This window comes from Jaculus jaculus, chromosome 9 (assembly GCF_020740685.1).
Source record: "Jaculus jaculus isolate mJacJac1 chromosome 9, mJacJac1.mat.Y.cur, whole genome shotgun sequence".
Classification (NCBI taxonomy): domain Eukaryota; kingdom Metazoa; phylum Chordata; class Mammalia; order Rodentia; family Dipodidae; genus Jaculus; species Jaculus jaculus.
This window is the reverse complement of record NC_059110.1, coordinates 76,438,367-76,446,770: the sequence shown is the minus strand read 5'-3', so window position 1 is coordinate 76,446,770 and position 8,404 is coordinate 76,438,367. Positions and strand designations below refer to the sequence as shown.

At 44.8% G+C, this 8,404-nt stretch overlaps 1 pseudogene; it reads right to left on the bottom strand.

The window, feature by feature from the left end:
• Positions 1-1,760: 1,760 nt before the first annotated feature.
• LOC123463521 lies at positions 1,761-8,068 on the bottom strand (annotated as a pseudogene).
• Between the last annotated feature and the right edge of the window lie 336 nt (positions 8,069-8,404).

Here is an 8,404-nt window from a genome sequence, read left to right as displayed (position 1 = left end):
CAAACCAATTTAATGAAATAAAAATTTCAATACAAGATATAAATAAGAACATAGAAATAATAATAAAAAGAATCAGAAATACTAACAATAAACAACACTGTCAGTGAAATAAAAACTCTGCAGAAACTCTCACCAGTAGAATGGATGAAAGAGAGAAAAGATGATCTAAACTACAAGAGCAGGTGGCAGATCTAATACAGTCCAACAAAGAGAAAGATAAACTGATAACTAATAGGAAAGTATGAATGGGAATTTCAAGATATTCGGGACACTATGAAAAGATCAAACATAAGAATTCAGGGTATAGTAGAAGGAGAAGAATTTCACTCCAAAGGCATAGCAGGCATTTTCAACAAAATCATAGAAGAAAGCATACCCCAAATTGGGAAAGAGATGCCAAAGGAGATACAGGAAGCCCTTAGAATACCAAACAGACAAAACCTGGAAAGAACCTCTCTTCATCATATTAAAATACCAAACATATAAACCAAACAAAATATATTGAAAAATTAAGATTAACTACAAAGAGAAATATGTAAAATTCAAATACTAATATTAATGTTTGGGTTTTTTTTTTTTTTTTTTTTTGAGGTAGGGTCTCACTCTAGCCAAGGCTGAAATGGAATTAACTATGTAATCTCAGGGTGGCCTCTAACTTACGGCGATCCTCTTACCTCTGCCTCCTGAGTGCTGGAATTAAAGGCATGAACCACCATACCAGCTAATATTTTTCCAAAGCAAATTATGCCTTTGTCATCAAGCAGAAAAGAGATGGAAACTTTCAGATGAGAAGGCTGTGAATATAGGCTCATGCCATGTAAGAACTGTAGACTAAGTGTTTGGCTCTACTGGGATGGCAGTTTGAAAAGGACTTGTTCTCCTTTAGCATATCCACTAGATAAGATCATATACATTAACACTGATTATGGTTCCCCACAGTCATCCGTTTAACAAACCTCAACAGGTTCATTAAGAATTTTGAAGTTATATGCTGGAGAGATGGCTTAGCAGTTAATCCCTTGCCTGTGAAGCCTAAGGCCCCCAATTCGAGGCTCAATTCCCCAGGTCCCACGTAAACCAGATGCACAAGGGGGTGCATGCATCTGGAGTTCATTTGCAGTGGCTGGAGGCCTTGGTATGTCCATTCTCTATCTATCTGCCTCTTCTCTGTCTGTCATTGTCAAATAAATAAATAATATACAAGTAAGAAAAAAGAATTCTAAAGTTACACTTTAACTTTTTTTTTTTGTTTGTTTTTGTTTTTTCAAGGTGGGGTCTCACTCTAGCCCAGGCTGACCTGGAATTCACTAGGGAGCGTCAGGGTGGCCGCAAACTCATGGCAATTCTCCTACCTCTGCCTCCCGAGTGCTGGGATCAAAGGCGTATGCCACCATGCCCATCTACTTTCACCTTTTACTAAGGCAAGTTTGTGGGGAAAAATTTAATACAACCAGATCTCTTCACGATCTTTTCACTAACACATTTTTAAAATATTTTATTTATTTATTTATTTGAGAGAGACAGAGAAAGTGGGGGAAAGAAGATAGAAAGAGAGAATGGATGCACCAGGGCCTCCAGCCACTGCAAACGAACTCCAGATGCATGCACCCCTTGTAGATCTGGCTTACATGGGTCCTGGGGAATCGAACCAGGTTCCCCAGGCTTCAAAGACAAATGTCTTAATTGCTAAGCCAGTCCCCCAGACCCTTCACTTACACTTTTAAGAAACATACAAAGTACTGTATCTTACAAAAAGCCACTTATATACTCCTCCAAATAATGAAGGATGCTGAACCCAATTTACGTTTTAAAGGGTGTTCTTGCTTTTTCTCAGTTTCTAAGTACTGCTCATCTTCTTTGGGGCCACTTTTGCTTAAGTGCTTTATGACATCAACCCAGTTTCTGCTTAGGGGAAGTTCCCCTTTATGATGTGTTTTATCTGCCAGCTTATGTTTCTGTGCTTTAGAAAGCTGTTCTTTTTTTGTCTTTTTTTCTTACTTGACAAGGCTATATTAGGAGTGTCAACTGAGATGATGTTGGTTATGGATGTTGTGGAGTTAATGGGAGGGTGATTCTCCATGAACTGCTCTTTACTGTCCTTGGCGTATTCAAACAATACGTCACAGCGGTTCCAGATTGACTTCCACTGTTTCCGGTACCTTGGCTAATGCAGTCTGCTTTACAGCTGTGGAAACAGTTTTGTTAAACAAGCATTCACAGAAAGAAATGGAAGCATTTCTGGTTATGTTTCTGTCCAGGAAGCCTCTGTTAAGAAGGCTTTGGGCCCTTTTCCTTCCTTCCTTCCACTTGGCTGCCGGAGCTGCTCCCTACCTTCTAGCGTGGATTGAAGACCAGCGTGGACTAAAGACCAACATCAACTGAAGACCCACGTGGATCGAAACCCAGCGGCTCCTCAGGAAGCCTCCAGGCTTTCCGGCACCATCTGCAGTGCCGGGTCAGGACTGCTGAGACATCTGGCCATGTGGACTGAGCAGCTACCAGGTTCGGTGATTCTCGGGCCTGCAACTGCTATTGGACTACTGTAAGATAATCCAATAAATTCCCTTTATAAAATAATTCATTCTAGTAATTCTGTTCCTCTAGAGAACCCTGACTAATACAGATTTTGGTACCAGGAGTGGTTCTAGAGAAACAGAATTGTAAGGATGGATTTCTCTAATGGGCTTAGTGCTGTCTGGGGTTGGCTCTCCAATTTCAGTGCCACTAAAGGCCCTACTGGTGATAAGGAGAGCGCCTTTACTGGAAATAAAGAGGGCACTAATAATCCATGGTGTGCACTATTTAAAGAACTCCATGAAATAGATGTATTTGGTGACCCTGACTCATGTCTTGTGAGGAGCAAGGAACTTAGTGACTCTGTATTTAAAACATTTGAATATTTGTGGAAAAGTAAGACCAATGATGAGGCTGGCTGGTTGCTTTTAGCATCTCTAGACAAACTACTGAGGGAACAGCAGAAGCTCAAAGAGGAAAGTTCCAAGCTTACAACCCACATACATGATCTCAAGGCTTCTAAAGGTGCCCTGGAGGAGAGACTCCTCTCTAGCCAGAACAGGGCTCAAATTGCAGAAAACCAAACCCAAGCTCTCATTGTGAGATTAGCTAACTTGCAACGTAAGCTTAAATCCCAGCTTCACCAACTATCAGAAGTTAAAGTGAGGGCACTGATTGGAAAAGAGTGGGATCCTGTGATTTGGGATGGTAATGTGTGGGAAGACCCTGAAGAACCTGGGGACATTGAAGTGTTAAGATTCTGAAGAAGGTGTTTTGGATGAAAATATGACCTGCCCTCCCTTAGCACCAGTTGTATCCCCACCCCCACACCCTGAAGTATTATCCTCCCCACCCTTGCCTGAGGGAATTCATCCCTCTTTGCCTGAGGAATCAGCAGAAAATGCTGATGATTCTCAGTTCCCACCCATCTTTGCCTCTAGGCCTATAACCAGACTAAAGGCTAGGCAGGCTCCTAAAGGTGAGATAGAAAGTGTGACACAGGAGGAGGTGAGGTACACTCCTAAAGAACTTCAGGAGTTTTCCAACTTATACAGGCAGAAGCATGGGGAATATGTGTGGGAATGGATTTTAAGGGTATGGGATGATGGAGGAAGGAACATAAGATTAGATCAGGCTGAATTTACTGAAATGGGCCCATTGAGCAGAGATTTTAGATTTAACAATGCAGCTCGTGCAGTTGGAAGGGGTGCCAAGAGTTTATTTGATTGGTTGACTGAAGTATGGCTCCAAAGATGGCCTACTGTGAATGAGCTTGAGCTGCCTGATATCCCTTGGCTTAATGTCGATGAAGGGATTAAAAAGCTCAGAGAACTTGGAATGCTGGAGTGGATTTGCCATGTACACTCATCTTTGCCCCCACAATGGGAGTGACCAGAAGATGTGCCCTTCACTAAGACCATAAGAAACAGATTTGTGAGGGGAGCGCCAGCATACTTAAAGTCCTCTATCATTGCTCTTTTATGTAAAGAAGACCTCACAGTGGGAGCTGCAGTTGCTGCATTAGGTGATCTAGATGCAATGGGCATAACTGGATCTCGGGGTAACAAGGGCCAAGTGGCAGCCCTGAATCGCCAAAGGCGGAGTGAACGTGTTTTTCATAATGGACAGCATAGGCAAAGTTATCCACATAAAGGTATGACTCATATGGACCTTTGGCGTTGGCTGATTAATCATGGTGTTCCCAGAAGTCTAACAGATAAGAAGCCTACTGAGTTTCTTCTTGATCTGTATAAGCAGAAAAGTTCCACAGCAAGGGGACATATAGCCACTTTGAATTATAGCAACAGAGAATCAAGGCCTCTTAATCAGTTTCCAGACTTGAGCCAGTTTACAGATCCTGAGCCCCTTGATTGAAGGGTTGGCCGGGTTCCCTCGGGGAAGGACCCCCTACAACTGCCAAAAGTTTCAATATTAAACTTACACCTATCCTTCCTCAGAGGGACCAGCGGCCTTTTGCTAGGGTAACTGTACACTGGGGGAAAGGAAATAATCAGACCTTTCGGGGCCTACTGGACACTGGCTCTGAATTGACATTGATTCCAGGAGACCCCAAAAAGCACCATGGCCCTTCAGTTAAAGTAGGTGCTTACGGAGGTCAGGTGATCAATGGAGTTTTGGCGAATGTTAGACTGACAGTGGGTCCACTGGGTCCCCGAACACATCCTGTGGTTATTTCCCCAGTCCCAGAATGCATACTTGGGATAGATATACTTAGCAGTTGGCAGAACCCCCACATTGGTTCCCTGACTTGTGGAGTAAGGGCTATTATGGTTGGAAAGGCCAAATGGAAGCCATTGAGGCTCCCACCACCAGGGAAACTAGTGAATCAAAAACAATATCGCATCCCTGGAGGGATTTCAGAAATTAATGCCACTATAAAGGACTTGAAGGATGCAGGGGTGGTGGTTCCCACCACATCTCCCTTTAACTCTCCTATTTGGCCTGTTCAGAAGACAGATGGATCCTGGAGAATGACAGTGGATTATCGGAAACTTAATCAGGTGGTGACTCCAATTGCAGCTGCTGTACCAGATGTGGTTTCTTTACTTGAGCAGATTAACATGTCTCCTGGTGCCTGGTATGCAGCTATTGATCTTGCAAATGCTTTCTTCTCCATACCTGTCCATAGGGACCACCAGAAGCAATTTGCCTTCAGCTGGCAAGGTCAGCAGTACACATTTACTGTTTTACCTCAAGGTTATATTAACTCTCCAGCCCTATGTCATAGCTTAGTTTGCAGGGACCTTGATCATCTGTCCCTTACACAGGGTGTCACGTTGGTCCATTATATTGATGACATAATGCTAATTGGATCAAATGAGCAGGAGGTGGCAACCACTCTGGAGTCGCTGGTACAGCATATGCGCATCAGGGGATGGGAAATAAATCCATCCAAAATTCAAGGACCTTCCACCTCAGTGAAATTTCTAGGAGTTCAGTGGTGTGGGGCATGCAGGGATATTCCTTCTAAGGTGAAGGACAAGTTGTTGCATTTGGCCCCTCCCACCACTAAGAAAGAAGCACAACGTCTAGTGGGCCTATTTGGATTTTGGAGACAGCACATTCCTCACTTGGGTGTCTTACTCTGTCCCATATACCAAGTGACTCGGAAAGCTGCTAGTTTTCATTGGGGCCCAGAACAAGAGAAGGCTCTTCAACAGGTGCAGACTGCTGTGCAGGCTGCTCTACCCCTTGGGCCGTATGATCCAGCAGATCCGATGGTACTTGAGGTTTCAGTGGCACACAGGGACGCTGTTTGGAGCCTTTGGCAGGCCCCCATAGGTGAATCACAGCGGAGGCCCTTGGGATTTTGGAGCAAGGCACTGCCATCATCTGCAGACAATTATTCTCCCTTTGAGAGACAGCTCTTGGCCTGCTATTGGGCCTTAGTGGAAACTGAACGTTTGACAATGGGCCATCAAGTTACTATGCGACCCGAGCTGCCCATGATGAGCTGGGTGTTGTCTGACCCACCAGGCCATAAAGTTGGACGTGCACAGCAGCAGTCCATCATCAAGTGGAAGTGGTATATACATGATCGGGCTCGAGCAGGCCCTGAAGGTACGAGTAAGCCAAAATAAATCTCTTTTTCCCAGAAGCTACTCTTGTTGGGTGATTTCTACCAGCAATGCGAACTGGACTGCAACAGTAAAGTGGTACCAGAAGTGGGGTTGCTGCTAGACACCTGACTGTGTGGCTTTGGCCTTTTGGAGCTGATTTTCAAGAGGAATGTGGGAGGATTTGAAACCTTGGCCTAAGAGATGCCTTGCAGTGCTGTAAGTACAGCATGGTGGACTATTCTGGTCTGAGCTGCAAGACCTGAATGCGGTAAACACTATGGACTGTGAGGTTTGGCTTATGAGGGCGAGAAAGAGCTTTGCTTGGACTGGGCTAGCAGTTTGTGTGAGAAGCTTGCTCTTATGCCCATGGCCTGAGAAGTTGTGCAGAGGTTGCTTTGCGTAGAAATGAACTGGTGTGTGCAGAGGGATATGGCACAGAAAGAAAAATCTTTGGGTGAACTGCTGCCCGTTCAGCTGCAACTGAGAGATTACAACCTTTGAGACTGGGCTAGCTGACCTGCGCTGGGGCAACAGAAAGAATGTCGACTCTTTTGAAGGGGCCTGAGTGCTCAAGGAGTGTTCTGTTCTTCAAAGTCTGCTTAATTCCCCCTGGATTAACAAATTGGCACCCTACCTGGTATTGTGGAGTATAAGAAATGCTGGAAAGAGGGTCATTGAGTTTGCAACACGGTCTTGTGTTTTGGAAATGGCCATGGGCAGTGTGAAGCAGGTTTTCTGGTTGCCTGCATAGAGACCCCATGGGGCCATGAGGATGAACCGTGGCTTGCAGTGGAGACTCAGTGAAGATGCCGGGACCATGAGATGGCTGCCAAGGAGCTGCCGGCCCCGATGAAGTTTCCCAGGACTGTGAGTAGCCTAGCTGGAGGGGCGGAATTGGAATGCCAGAGACTTGTTCCTCGTTAGAATTATCGGACTTGAAGATTTGTCACTGGCTAGAGTTGCTGGACTTGAAGCTACAGAGTTTGATATTTTCCCTGGTTGTTTTAAATCTTGTATTGGTTGAATGTTTCTTTGTTATGCCCAATGCCATCTTTTGCAGTGTGAATATTTATTCTGTGCCATTATGGGTTTTTTGAGGTTATATTTTGGTATTATGGCTCAGTTAAAAGATCTTGAACTATGGGGATGTATGAACATCATTGGAATTGATAAAAACTATGGGGACTTTTAAAGTCAGACTGAATGCATTGTATTTTACATCATGTATGGGTATCAGTTTATGGTGGCCAGGGGCGGAATGTGGTGGTTTGATTCAGGTGTCTCCCATAAACTTAGGTGTTCTGAATGCTAGGTTCCCAGCTGATGGATATTTGGGAATTAATGCCTCCTGGAGGAAGTGTATTGTTGGGGGGCGGGCTTATGGGCTTTATAGCCAGTTTCCCTGTGCCAGTGTTTGGCACACCCTCCTGTTGCTGTTGTCCACCTTATGTTGGCCAGGGGGTGATGTCCACCCTCTGCTCATGCCATCGTTTTCCCCTGCCATTGTGGAGCTTCCCCTCAAGCCTGTAAGCCAAAATAAATCTCTTTTTCCCAGAAAAAAAAAAAAAGAAGGCTTTGGGGGCTGAAAAGATAGCTTAGCAGTTAAGGTGCTTGCCTGTGAAGCCAAAGGACCCAGGTTCAAATCCCTAGTACCCAGATAAGCCAGATGCACAAGGGGCTCATGCATCTTGAGTTTGCTTGCAGTGGATGCCCAGGTGCACCCATTCTTTCTGTCTCTCTTCTCTCTCCCTCTCTCTACCTGTCTCTCTCTCTCTCTTTCTCTCCTAGCAAATAAAGATTTTGTGGGATTTCTTGGGTTGTTTTTTTTTTGTTTTTTTTAAAGAAGGCTTTTAGATCACTATTTTCACCCTATACTGGAATGAAACTGGACTTAATTCCCAGAAGCTTTCATCATGTTCATAAATGGAACGCAAAGCTTCTAGTTCCATCTCCTGGTCCTCATTGGCCCCCATCGCGCTTGGGCCTCCAGGGCTGACAGTGTTGGCAACAAAGAACAGCAAGAGGGTAGTGGCTTATAAGCCTGCGTGCCCCCTTCCGTGCCTTAGCCAGGCCCTTCTGTGCCTCTGCCATGGCATCCCCTCCTGGCCTTTGCAGATACTAGTTCACATGCTTGTGCCCCAACCTTAGGCAGCACCACTCAAGGGCAGTGGGCTGTGTCCTGGAAGCCCAATGCCCTCATTCTCTCACTTTTTCATAAACAACACACAGTCTGTTGGACTTGCCTTAAAAAAAAAAATAGACAAGAACCAAGGTTAGGGGTTCAATGACTTTCCTGAAACTCCAACACT